Source organism: Pseudorca crassidens, chromosome 11, assembly GCF_039906515.1.
Source record: "Pseudorca crassidens isolate mPseCra1 chromosome 11, mPseCra1.hap1, whole genome shotgun sequence".
NCBI classification, from domain to species: domain Eukaryota; kingdom Metazoa; phylum Chordata; class Mammalia; order Artiodactyla; family Delphinidae; genus Pseudorca; species Pseudorca crassidens.
In genome coordinates, this window is record NC_090306.1 from 59,261,445 (window position 1) to 59,276,561 (window position 15,117).

General features: G+C 36.3%; 1 protein-coding gene across 4 annotated transcripts in view; it reads left to right on the forward strand.

Moving 5' to 3' along the window:
* FRS2 (fibroblast growth factor receptor substrate 2) overlaps positions 1–15,117 on the forward strand; it is a 78,463-nt gene that overhangs the window by 46,862 nt on the left and 16,484 nt on the right. Inside the window, exon 3 of one of the 4 annotated variants that reach the window (XM_067697298.1) lies at positions 1,588–1,691. The exons of the other annotated variants lie outside the window; for them this stretch is intronic. The gene's annotated coding sequence lies outside the window, so the exon portion shown is untranslated. The remainder of the gene's footprint in view (positions 1–1,587; positions 1,692–15,117) is intronic. 4 annotated transcript variants of the gene reach the window in all.

Genomic DNA, 15,117 nt, shown 5'->3' on the forward strand with positions numbered 1-15,117 from the left:
TGTTCACCCTTTGATGTTGCTGGAGGACAGTACTTGATTTTCTTGTACATATTTTTATATTGCAACATAGAGCACTTAAACTAAGACTTTCTTTGGGAGTTCCCAAGGCTGATGATATTTTTTCCTGTAATTTAAGGTGCTGGGATTGTTGCCATTGGTACTGATTACATTATTCAATTAGCTAAGGCAGAATGTAACTCATCTGCTGGGTTAGCACATCTGTATGTCTGTTTTTATATCTTAGGGCAGAGATTATGGGCACCCAGATTTAACTGTGTAAATTTCATCACCAGTGTTTCTGGGTATGAGTATGTTCCAAGATTATAGGTGATTCCAGGATTGAATTATGACTGGTGTTATTAAAGGTAAAAGTTGTGTTTTGTATCATAAGCCATTTTAGTACCATTTTCTCAGTATTTGCTAAACACACACACACGCACACACACACATCTTGATTGATAGAAATATAGATGGTAGATAAAGATATACATACAGATTCTTGGATTTCTGTTCTAAAAACCCAAGTGCATGATTGAAAGTGACTTTGTCAGATTCAGTGTGAAATATGAGGTTAAAGTGGGTAATATTTTCCAGAAATGAAAGAAGGGAATCCGAGGTTCAGGTCATCATTTTACAGTGACACTCACTGCAGGTCTGGATACTGTTGGGAGAATGTTTATGTTTATAGATAGATGCTGTGACTTATAGGTTAGACTTTAGGCATCATAGTAAAACACCATTAATTTTATTCTTAGGAATTAGATGTTCTCCATGTATATATTCTAGACTTCATGCTTCTATAGGAAAGTATTTTGGTAGGACATTAGTGGTGTCTTTAAGATTGTAAGGGAAAATGTGAACTGTCCTCAGCAGTGCAAACTGGCGCTTCATGAAATGGCATGAACCTACCTTCCTGCCTATCTTCTATTATTTTCCCATGCATACCATGCATTCCAACTAAAAGGAACTATTTGGTTCTGGAGGCTGCCATGTTTTTTTAGGTTTCTGTGCTTTAGTATGCACTCTTTTTCATTTGGATTGCCCTTGCCCTAGAAAACTCCCATCTGTCTTTCAGGACTTGACTTAGTGGTCACCTTTCCTAGGAAGGCTCCTTGATCACTTCCCTTTCCTTCTGCTCTGAGTTACATGTTCTGATGGCACTGGCACATGGATACATGGATCTGTAACTCTGCCATGTATTCCTTTGCTTGTCTGCCTCCCTCACTAAACAGTAAGCTCCGTAGAATCAGAGAATGTGTATGTCCTCTTTATTTCTTTAACATTTAACTCAGTGCCTGGCAAAGAGAGTTGATACTCAGAAATTAGTTGTTGCATGCTTTAATGTATATGTGGAGAAATGAATGAACTCATTTTTTATTCTCTCCTTAATATTGATAGCTGTTTACAATCATTTTTATTTACTAAGTAAGCTTTTGTTAGCTTAATTCAAAAACTGTGTCTAAAATAAATGTTTCTTTATTAATATTTTAGATTTATCCATAGGAAAATGAATTGATGGCAGTTTAAATATACATAAGCATGTGCTTAATCTTTCTTGATTATCCTGGTTTAACTTGTCTCTTACAGAAAAAACAAAAATGAGAGGAATCTGGTTTAAATTGCAGTACAAGGAATTTAGATTAGACATAAAGAGTTTCCAGAAAATAAAGTACCAGATATTGAAGTGATTTGTAAGTAATGTAATTGATTTTTTTGAGAGTTAAAAAAAGGGGGAGTTCATAGAGGGTTGTGAATTGCAAAGTGGTTCACCAACATTGCCTTTAGTAGAATAAAAAACGTAAAGGAAGAAAATCTATTTAGAGGTATGCAGATACAACCATATTCATGGATAGATGCTTAAAAATACTTGGGTACTTTTTTGGTTTACTGTGTACATATATATTTTTAAATTTCAGCTAACCAAGGAAACTATGTTGCATGTATCCTTACTTTTTACAGAATGGCTCTCGTTTAGTGACTAGCAGAATATACTAGAATCTCCCTCCTTAGCCTTTTTTTTTAACTTCTCTTTCTTAGAGTAATATAAATAATAAAAAATCCTTAGCAGTGTTAAAAATAAACAGAAAACTAAGGTATATCAATTAAAAAAAAGACCTACCCACATAGTTTAAAAACAATCAACCAGACCACTTACACAAAGAACAAGGTTTTTGAATGCTATCCTCTTGATTGTCTTAATGAAATTAAATACAGCAGTTAGCTGTGCCCAAAATATAGAGTTATATTGCTATGCTTCTAACTATAGATATTCTGTCCTGGCTGTATTTGAACAGAACTACTGTAGTATAAGCCAAATTCACCCTCCGTGCTAGTGAACTGAAAGAGCAAATATACCTTCCTGAGCAACAGATTTATAGTCATGCTAGTGAATAGAGTTCAGTGTTCTCTTTGCTTGTCATTCTGCAAGAATCATATTGGAATAATTTAGGACAGCTTTACTAAATTTATTAATGTAACTCTTGTTATGAAGATGGTGTTTAAATTGTAGGCTTTTGTACTTGCAGTGCAAAAGCCTTCTTTGTGATATAAGAGACAGGATTTTACATGTAGTGGTGATAATGCCTGTCTTTCTAAACACTGTATATTTTTCTAAATGCCTTTATAGCCAGAATTTATTTTTCACAATAACTCTGTGAAATAGGTGTCCTAATCTTATAAATGAGAAATTTTAGGCATAGAAATTTTGACTGAGTGCCAAAGGCATACAGTATTGTTTTATAATAAAGTATTGTTACCATTTCAATAGCTTGCATTTACTATATGCTGAGCTCTGTTTTAAACTTTTTACATATATTAATTAATAAGAACTTGGGCTTTGTAGTCGGATCTGGATTTAATTCTGGCATCGTGCCATCACTGCCATTTGCAGCATCGTGGATGAACCTAGAGATAATCATACTAAGTGATATTTCCTCTTCTTAACCTTGGAAAATTTACCTAACCTCTTCAAGCCTTGGTTTCCTCATTTGCTACAAAGAACTAATGATAGTACCTGCCTCATAGGGTGGTTGTATGGATTTAGATAATCCAAGTGAATCTATGTCTGGTATAAAGTAGGGGCTTTAAAATCAGTTTGCTATAATAAATAGAGTGTTAGTAGACTGTATTTACTGTAATTTTTAGCTTTTGGTAATTTTCCTGGTAAAATTGTATTGCTCTTGAGTGTAAACTCATAGTTGATTATATATATATATATATATATATATATATATATATATATATATATATATATATATATATATATATATATACCTGTTTTATAGAAAATCATCCATGTTAGAACAAGATTATAGCTCTATATAGTGGCTATAACTACCTCTTCCCTCTCACTACCTCCCAATCACCTTTCAGTTCTAAGCCTTCCACTAGTCAGAAGAAACCAAAGTGGATACCTGAGGCTTTCATGTTCCAAAGTCAAGACAAGATATCCTCAGTCCACTGGGTTGTGTTCGTTCCAGGAGTGCTGTGGTATATCAGTTGTTTGGAACTCAGAATGTATTTTCTTAGAGAAAGTATCCTTTTAAATAAGGCACATAAATTCTTGTAATTCCTGATATAACTGATATGTGTATATTTGCACTGAAAGCAGTAAAAAGCAAGCAAAAACGTGACAGCACTCTGGCACTGCTAATAAAGTAATTTAAAACAATGAAACTGAATATATACTGATCGCCAAAAACAGGCCTGGAGAGGATTCTGGGAAGATGGAGTAGGAGGCATCAGGAGTCTGCCTCCCCACCTAGATAACAAATACAGTGGCAGAATCTGATGTAACTATTTTGGAACTATGGAGCTGTTGAAGACTTGCAACTGTCAGGAAAAGGCTCAGATGTAAAATTGCAGCCATTCTCTGCTGCCACCTTTGTGCAGCTCTCACACAGCTTTTGGAGCCAGTGGAGGCAGAAAGTACCCTCTTCTCCAAATATCAAGGATCTGTACCTGGATCAGAGATGCTGCTTCTGGTCAGAGAGGTGCAGACAAAGAGGTGGGCAGCTATTGATGTTGCACATACCCTATTGTTGCAAGCCCCTCCCCCACCTGCTAAAGTGACTTCCAGGAAATTTAAAAGACGGGCACCCTTATATGATCCAGCAATCTCACTCCTGGCTGTATATCCAGAGAAAACTCTAATTCAAAAAGATACATGAACCCCAATGTTCAGAGCAGCACTATTTACAATAACCAAGATGTGTAAGCAACCTAAATGTCCATCGACAGATGAATAGATAAAGAAGGTGTGGTATATATAAACAATGGCATACTACTGAGCCATAAAAAAGAATGACATAATGCCATTTGCAGCATCGTGGATGAACCTAGAGATTATCATACTAAGTGAAGTAAATCAAAAAGAGAAAGATAAATCCCATATGATACCACTTATATGTGGAATCTAAAATATGGAACCACCTCAACATATTGAAAGCTGTATATTGTGGGAGTCCTAGAAAGAGAAGAGAGAGAGAGAAAGGAGCAGAGAGAACCTTTGAAGAAATAATGGTTTAAAACTTCCCAAATTTGATGAAAAACATGAACATAAACATCCAAGGAGCTCATTGCACTCCAAGTAAGATTAAGTCAAAGAGACATAGAGCAAGACACATTATAATCAACCTTCCAAAAGACAAAGACCAGGAATCTTGAAAGCAGCAAGAAGAAAGCTAATCATCACATACACGGGATTCTCAGTAAGATTATTAGCATATTGCTCATCAGAAACTTCAGAGGCCAGGTGGCAGTGGGCTGCTATATTCAAAGTGCTAAAAGAAGAAAAGTCTGTCCATCAAGAATCCTGTTATCTGGCAAAACTGTCCTTCAAAAGTAAGTGAGAAATTAAGACATCCCCAGGTAAACAAAAGCTGAGGGAGTTCATTACCACTAGACCTGCCCTGCAAGAAATGCGCAAGAGAGTTCTGCAAGGTGAAACGAAAGGACTCTAGACAGTAACTAGAAGTTGTGTGGAGAAATAAAGATCTCAATAAAGGTAAATACAGCGGGAATTATAAAAGCTAGTACTATTGTAACAAAGATTTATAATTTTTTATTTTCTACATGACTTAAAAGATTAATACATTTAAAGGAAAAAAATTATTAGTATAAAAGCTCATGTTGTTGTAACATTTTCTGGGATAGAACATATGTTAGGCCACAAATTAAGTCTCAAAAGATTTTAAAAGATAGATAGCATACAAAGTATCATCTCCAGCTACAAGAGGATGAAGTTAGAAATCAACAACAGAAGGAAAACTGGAAAATTCACAAAACTGTGGGAATTAAACAACATACTTTTTTTTTTAACATCTTTATTGGAGTATATAATTGGTTTACAATGGTGTGTTAGTTTCTGCTTTATAACAAAGTGAATCAGTTATACATATGTTCCCGTATCTCTTCCCTCTTGTGTCTCCCTCCCTCCCACCCTCCCTATCCCACCCCTCTAGGTGGTCACAAAGCACCGAGCCGATCTCCCTATGCTATGCGGCTGCTTCCCACTAGCTATCTGTTTTACATTTTGTAGTGTATATATGTCCATGCCACTCTCTCACTTTGTCACAGCTTACCCTTCCCCCTCCCCATATCGTCAAGTCCATTCTCTAGTAAGTCTGTAAACAACATACTTTTAAACAACCAATCAAAGAAGAAATCACAAGGGAAATTAGAAAATACTTAGAGACCAAAGAAAATGAAAACACAGCACACCAAAACTTATAGGACACAATGAAAGCAGTTCTAAGGGGATTTTTGTAGTTATAAATGCTTATGTTAAAAAAATAAGAAAGATCTCTAGCTTTATAACTTAAGGAACTAGAAAAAAACAAACTAAAACCAAAGCTAGCGGAAGGAAATAATAAAGGTTAAAGGAGAGAGAAAGGAAATAGAGAATAGAAAAACAAAGTCAGTGAACCAGAAGTTTGTTCTTTGAAAACATCAACAAAATTGACAAATTTTTGGCTAGGTAGACTAAGAAAATAGGAGGAAAGACTCAAATTACTAAAATCAGAAGTGAAAGTGGTGACATCACTATCAAGTCTACTGAAATAAAAAGGATTATAAGAGAGTACTATGAACAATTGTATGCCAACAAATTGAAGAACCTAGATGAAATGGACAAATTCCTAGAAATACAAAACCTACCAAGACTAAATCACAATAGACCTATAAGGTAAGGAGATTGAATCAGTAATAAAAAAATCTCTTGAGTAGAAAAGCCCTGGCTTGGGACCTCACTGGTGGTCCAGTGGCTAAGACTCCACGCTCCCAATGCAGGGGGCCCGGGTTCAATCCCTTGTCAGGGAACTGGATCCCACATGCCGCAACTAAGAGTCTCCATGTCACAACTAAGAGTTCACATGCTGCAACTAAAAAAGATCCCACATGCCATAACTAAAAGATCCCATGTGCTGCAGCTAAGACGCAGTACAGCCAAATAAATAAATAAATATTTTTTAAAAAAAGAAAGAAAGAAGGAAAAGAAAAGACCTGGCTTCACCAGTGAATTCTGCTAGTTAAAGAACTACTATCAGTCCCTGTCAAACTTTTCCAAAATATTGAAGAGGAGAGAACACTTCCTAATTCATTCTATGAGGCCAGCATTACCCTGATAACAAAGTCAGACAAAGACATTACAAGAAAAGAAAACTACAGACCAATATCTCTTGTAAACATTGATTCCAAAATCTTCAACAAAATGCTAGCAAACTGAATTCATCTACATAATAAGGGGATTATATACCATGGTAAAGTGGGATTTCTTTTTGGAATGCAAGGATGGTACAACATGAAAATTGATCAGTGTAATACACCACATTAACAGAATGAAGGAAAAAAACACAATCATCTCAATTGATGCAGAAAAAGCATTTGACAAAGTTCAACACCTTTTCAAGATAAAAGCATTAAAAAAACTAGGCATAGATGGAAACCACCTCAATATAATGAAAGCTATATATGAAAAACCCACAGCAGACATCATTCTCAATAGTAAAAGACTGAAAGCTTTTCCCCTAAGATCAGGAACAAGGCAAGGATGCCCACTTTCACGACTTTTATTTAACATGGTAGTGGAAGTTCTAGCCAGAGCACTTAGGTAAGAAAAAGAAATAAAAGTTATCCAAATTGAGAAGAAAGAAGTAAAATAATCTGTTTGCAGGTAAGATGATCTTATATGTGGGAAACCCTAATGATTCCACAGAAAAAATACTTTCAGAACTAATAAATGGATTCAACTAAGTAGCAGGATACAAACTCAAAATGTAAAAGTTAGTTGCATTTCTGTACATCACAATGAACAATCTGAAAAGGAAATTACAAAAACAGTTCCTTTTACAGTGGCATCAAAAGGAATAGAATACTTAGGAATTAAAAAACGTATACAATGAAAACTGCAAAATACTGCTGAAGAAATTGAAGACATAAATAAACACATCTGATATTCATGGATTAGAAGATACAATATTATTAAAATATCAGTGCTATCCAAAGAGGTTTACAGATTCATTGCAATACCTGTCAAAATCCCAATGATGTTTTTTTCAAAAACAGGAAAACCTATCCTGAAATTCATATGGAATCTCAGGACCCTGGATAGGCAAAACAGTCTTAAAACTGGATTACTCACAATTCTTGATTTCAAAACTTACAACAAAGCCACATAATCAAAACAGTGTGGTACTGGCATAAATACAGACATATAGACCAGTGGAATAGAACAGAGAACCCAGAAATAAACCCTCACATATGTGGTAAAATAAGTTTTGAAAAGGGTACGAAGACCATTCAGTGGGGAAACAAGTCTTCAACAAATGCTTCTGGGACAACTCAGTATCTGCATGCAAAAGATTAACTTGGACCTTTACCTAACACCATATACAAACATTAACTCAAATTGGATCAAAGACCTAAATATAAGACAAAAAACAGTGAGATTCTTAGAAGAAAACATAGGGCAAAAGCTTCACAACATGGATTTGGCAGTGCTTTCTTGGATGTGACACCAAAAGCACAGGCATCAGAGCAAAAGTAGACAAATTGGACTTAATGAAAAAAAAATTTTTTACTTCAAAAGATACTATCAACAGAGTGAAAGAGGCAACCACAGAATGGGAGAAAATATTTGCAAATCATATATTTGATAATGGATTAATATCCAGAATATATAGAGAACTTATGCTAAAAGTCAACAGCAAAAGGACAGCCTGATTCAAAAATGGGCAAAGGACTTGAATAGACATTTCTCTAAAAAAGATATACTGTGGAAAACAGTATGGAAGTTTCTCAAAAAATTAATAAAGTAGAACCACCATATGATTCAGCAGTACCACTTCTGGGTATGTATCCAAAATAATTGAAAGCAGGGTCTCGGAGAGATATTTGTTCATCCATGTTCATAGCAGCATTATTCCAATAGCCAGAACATAGATAAATGTCCATTGACAGACGGATGGATTAGCAAGTGTTGGTATATATTCAGTGGAATATTTTTCAGTCTTAAAAAGGAAAGGAATTCTGACACATGTTACAGCATGGATGAACTGTGAAGACATTATGCTAAGTGAGTTAAGACAGGCACAAACTGATAAATAGTGTACAATCTCAGTTATATGAGGTATTTAGAATAGTCAAACTCATGAAAACAGAAAGTAGAATGGTGGTTGCCAGAATTTGGGCAGAGGGGAAATGAGTTGTTATTTAATGGGTATACAGTTTCATTTCTGCAAAATGAAAAAGTCCTTGAGATTGGTTGCACAATATTGAATATATTTAACACTACTAAACTGTATGCTTAAAAATGGGTAAGATTGGGCTTCCCTGGTGGTGCAGTGGTTGAGAGTCTGCCTGCCGATGCAGGGGACATGGGTTCGTGCCCCAGTCCGGGAAGATCCCACATGCCGCGGAGCGGCTGGGCCCGTGAGCCATGGCCACTGAGCCTGCGCATCCAGAGCCTGTGCTCCGCAACTGGAGAGGCCACAACAGTGAGAGGCCTGCATACCGCAAAAAAAAAAAAAAAAAGGATAAGATGGTAAATTTTATATGTATTTTACCACAATTTTAAAAATTAGAAAAAAGAAAAAAAAGATCTGAAGGTGAGAAAGAGTTTCTAACAGGATTTTTAATATTTTCAAGAGCTTTATAGGTTGGCACACTGATTCTTTTGTATGTTTAACTTCATTTCAAAGCTTTTCCTTGATATAGGATTATAGATGGATTACTCTCACTTCTCTTAATCACATTTACTATGAATAAACTCATTTCAGGATAGGGGTTGTGGGATGCTTACAAGAGGAACAAATAAAAAGAGGAAGAGAGATTTTTCTTAGTCAATTGGCTAAAATCTCTTGAGAGAGCTAGACGAACATCACATAAGAGAAATGATTTATGGTAGAATTACCTGGACAGTTTTATAAGCCAGAGACAAAGCATGATGTATGCTTCTGGAGAAAAAAAAAAGATGTGCTAAGGAAAAGGCAGTGGGTTGCTGCCCACCCTAATATGGGGTGTAGCAGCAGCTCACAAGGGGTGTAAGCAAACACCTGGCTGAACCGCTGATTTTATATACAGGTTATAAGTCCAGAACGAAAAATTTTGTTTGTGTGTGGGTTCATGGTTTTGGAAATGTTCATTTTGGGTATCAGTCATATTTGTTAACTCAAGTTAATATATAGATTAAAATGAGACTATTTGGAGGTCAGACAGCAGAAGCAAGAAGAACTACAATCCTGCAGCCTGTGGAACAAGAACCACATTCACAGAAAGAGAGACAAGATGAAAAGGCAGAGGACTATGTACCAGATGAAGGCAGAGGGCTATGTACCAGATGAAGGAACAAGATAAAACCCCAGAAAAACAACTAAATGAAGTGGAGATAGGCAACCTTCCAGAAAAAGAATTCAGAACAATGATAGTGAAGATGATCCAGGACCTCAGAAAAACAATGGAGGCTAAGATCGAGAAGATGGAAGAAATGTTTAACAAAGACCTAGAAGAATTAAAGAACAAACAAACAGATGAAGAATACAATAACTGAAATGAAAACTACACTAGAAGGAATCAATAGCAGAATAATTGAGGCAGAAGAACGGATAAGTGACCTGGAAGACAGAATAGTGGAATTCACTGCTGTGGAACAGAATAAAGAAAAAAGAATGAAAAGAAATGAAGACAGCCTAAGAGACCTCTGGGACAACATTAAACGCAACAACATTCACATTATAGGGGTCCCAGAAGGAGAAGAGAGAGAGAAAGGACCCAAGAAAATATTTGAAGAGATTACAGTCGAAAACTTCCCTAACATGGGAAAGGAAATAGCCACCCAAGTGCAGGAAGCGCAGAGAGTCCCATACAGGATAAACCCAAGGATAAACACGCCTAGACACATAGTAATCAAATTGGCAAAAATTAAAGACAAAGAAAAATTATTGAAAGCAGCAAGGGAAAAATGACAAATAACATACAAGGGAACTCCCATAAGGTTAACAGCTGATTTCTCAGCAGAAACTCTACAAGGCCGAAGGGAGTGGCATGATGAAAGGGAAGAACCTACAACCAAGAGTACTCTACCCAGCAAGGATCTCATTCAGATTCGATGGAGAAATCAAAAGCTTTACAGACAAGCAAAAGCTAAGAGAATTCAGCACCACCAAACCAGCTCTACAACAAATGCTAAAGGAACTTCTCTAAGTGGGAAACACAAGAGAAGAAAAGGACCTACAAAAACAAACCCAAAACAATTAAGAAAATGGTCATAGGAACATACATATCGATAATTACCTTAAACGTGAATGGATCAAATGCTCCAACCAAAAGCCACAGGGCTTGCTGAATGGATACAAAAACATGACCCATATATATGCTGTCTACAAGAGACCCACTTCAGACCTAGTGACACATTCAGACTGAAAGTGAGGGGATGGAAAAACATATTCCATGCAAATGGAAATCAAAGCTGCAGTAGCAATAGTCATATCAGATAAAATAGACCTTAAAATAAAGAATGTTACAAGAGACAAGGATGGACACTACATAATGATCAAGGGATCAATCCAAGAAGAAGATATAACAATTATAAATATATATGCACCCAACATAGGAGCACCTGAATACATAAGGCAACTGCTAACAGCTGTAAAAGAGGAAATCGACAGTAACACAGTTATAGTGGGAGACTTTAACACCTCACTTACACCAATGGACACATCATCCAAAATGAAAATAAATAAGGAAACACAAGCTTTAAATGACACAATAGACTAGACAGATTTAATTGATATTTATAGGACATTCCATCCAAAAACTGCAGATTACACTTTCTTCTCAAGTGCGCACGGAACATTCTCCAGGATAGATCACATCTTGGGTCACAAATCAAGCCTCAGTAAATTTAAGAAAATTGAAATCATATCAAGCATCTTTTCTGGCCAACGCTATGAGCTTAGAAATGAATTACAGGGAAAAAAACATAGAAAACACAAACACATGGAGGCCGAACAATACATTACTAAATAACCAGTAGATCACTGGAGAAATCAAAGAGGAAATCAAAAAATACCCAGAGACAAATGACAATGAAAACACGATGATCCAAAACCTATGGGATGCAGCAAAAGCAGTTCTAAGAGGGAAGTTTATAGCTATACAAGCGTAGCTCAAGGAACAAGAAAAATCTCAAATAAACAATGTAACCTTACACCTACAGGAACTAGAGAAAGGAGAACAAAGAAAACCCAAAGTCAGTAGGAGGAAAGAAATCATAAAGATGAGAGCAGAAATAAATGACATAAAAGCAAAGAAAACAGTAGCAAAGATCAATAAAACTAAAAGCTGGTTCTTTGAGAAAATAAACAAAATTGATAAACTATTAGCCTGACTCATCAAGAAAAAGAGGTAGAGGTCTCAAATCAATACAATCAGAAATGAAAAAGAAGTTACAACAGACACCACAGAAATACAAAGCATCCTAAGAGACTACTACAAGCAACTCTATGCCAATAAAATGGACAACCTGGAAGAAATGAACATATTCTTAGAAAGGTGTAACCTTCCAAGACTGAACCAGGAAGAAATAGAAAATATGAACAGACCAATCACAAGTAATGAAATTGAAACTGTGATTAAAAATCTTCCAACAAACAAAAGTCCAGGACCAGATAGCATCACAGGTGAATTCTATCAAACGTTTAGAGAAGAGCTAACACCCATCCTTCTCAAACTCTTCCAAAAAATTGCAGAGGAAGGAACACTCCCAAACTCATTCTATGAGGCCACCATCACCCTGATACCAAAACCAGACAAAGATACTACAAAAAAAGAAAATTGCAGACCAGTATCACTGATGAATATAGATGCAAAAATCCTCAACAAAATACTAGCAAACAGAATCCAACAAAACATTTAAAGGATCATACACCATGATCAAGTGGGATTTATCCCAGGGATGCAAGGATTCTTCAATATATGCAAATCAATCAATGTGATACAGCATGTTAACAAATTGAAGAATAAAAACCATATGATCATCTCAATAGATGCAGAAAACGCTTTTGACAAAATTCAACACCCATTTATGATAAAAACTCTCCAGAAAGTGGGCATAGAGGGAACCTACCTCAACATAATGAAGGCCATATATGACAAACCCACAGCAAACATCATTCTCAATGGTGAAAAACAAAGCATTTCCTCTAAGATCAGGAACAAGACAAGGATGTCCGATCTCGCCACTGTTATTCAACACAGTTTTGGAAGTCCTAGCCATGGCAATCAGAGAGGAAAAAGAAGTAAAAGAAATACAAATTGCAAAAGAAGAAGTAAAACTGTCACTGTTTGCAGATGACATGATACTATACATAGAGAATCCGAAAAATGCCACCAGAAAACTACTAGAGCTAATCAATGAATTTGGTAAAGTTGCAGGATACAAAATTAATGCACAGAAATCTCTTGCATTCCTATACACTAATGATGAAGAATCTGAAAGAGAAATTAAGGAAACACTCCCATTTACCATTGCAACAAAAAGAATAAAATACCTAGGAATAAACCTACCTAGGGAGACCAAAGGTCTGTATGCAGAAAATTATAAGACACTGATGAAAGTAATTAAAGATGATACCAACAGATGGAGAGATATACCATATCTTGGATTGGAAGAATCAATAGTGGGAAAATGACTATACTACCCAAGCAGTCTACAGATTGAATGCAATCCCTATCAAATTACCAATGGCATGTTTTATGGAACTAGAACAAAAAATCTTAAAATTTGTATGGAGACGCAAAAGACCCCAAATAGCCAAAGCAGTCTTGAGGGGAAGAAACGGAGCTGGAGGAATCAGACTACCTGACTTCAGACTATACTATAAAGCTACAGTAATCAAGACAATATGGTACTGGCACAAGGACAGAAACATAGATGAATGGAACAAGATAGAAAGCCCAGAAATAAACCCACGCACCTATGGTCAACTAATCTATGACAAAGGAGGCAAGGATATACAGTGGAGAAAAGACAGTCTCTTCAATAAGTGGTGCTGGGAAAACTGGACAGCTACATGTAAAAGAATGAAATTAGAACACTCCCTAACACCATACACACACAAAAAAAACTCAAAATGCTTTAGAGACCTAAATGTAAGACCAGACACTCTAAAACTCTTACAGGAAAGCATAGGAAAAACACTCTTTGACATAAATCACAGCAAGATCTTATTTGATCCACCTCCTAGAGTAATGGAAATAAAAACAAAAATAAACACATGGGACCTAATGAAACTTAAAAGCTTTTGCACAGCAAAGGAAACCATAAACAAGATGAAAAGACAACCCTCAGAATGGGAGAAAATATTTGCAAACGAATCAACAAAGTATTAATCTCCAAAATATATTAACAGTTCATGCAGCTCAATATTAAAAAAACAAACAACCGAATCCAAAAATGGGCACAAGACCTAAATAGACATTTCTCCAAAGAACACATACAGATGGCCAAGAAGCACATGAAAAGCTGCTCAACATCACTAATTATTAGAGAAATGCAAATCAAAACTACAATGAGGTATCACCTCACACCAGTTAGAATGGGCAACATCAGAAAGTCTACAAACAACAAATGCTGGAGAGGGTGTGGAGAAAAGAGAACCCTCTAGCACTGTTGGTGGGAATGTAAATTGATACAGCCACTATGGAGAACAGTGTGGAGGTTCCTTAAAAAACTAAAAATAGAACTACCATACGACCCAGCAATCCCACTACTTGGCATATACCCAGAGGAAACCGTAATTCAAAACAACACATGTGGGCTTCCCTGGTGGCGCAGTGGTTGAGCGTCCACTTGCCGATGCAGGGGACATGGGTTCATGCTCCGGTCCTGGAAGATCCCACATGCTGTGGAGCGGCTAGGCCGGTGAGCCATGGCCGCAGGGCCTGCACGTCTGGAGCCTGTGCTCCACAACGGGAGAGGCCACGACAGTGAGAGGCCCGCGTACCGCAAAAAAAAAAAAAAAAAAAGACACATGCACCCCAATGTTCATTGCAGCACTATTTACAATAGCCAGCTCATGGAAGCAACGTAAATGCCCATCAACAGATGAATGGATAAAGAAGATTTTGTACATATATACAATGGAATGTTACTGAGCCATAAAATGGAATGAAATTGGGTCATTTGTTGAGACGTGGATGTATCTCAAGACTGTCATACAGAGTGAAGTAAGTCAGAAAGAGAAAAATATCGTATATTAATTCATATATGTGGAACCTAGAAAAATGGTACAGATGAACCAGTTTGCAGGGCAGAAAAAGAGACACAGATGTAGAGAAACGTATGGACACCAAGGGGGGAAAGTGGCGGTGGGATGGGGGTGGTGGTGGGATGTATTGGGCGATTGGGAGTGACATGTGTCCCCTGATGTGTATAAAATTGATGACTAATAAGAACCTGCTGTACAAGAAAATAAAATAAAATTCAAGAATTAAAAAAAAAAATTTTAAACTAAAATAAATAAATAAACTGCTCTGACTTTCTGAGCACTCCTTAAGTTTTTTGGTTGGCACCACTCATACAGCTTTTATTACTGTCTCTTTTTTCTCAATAAAAGAAAT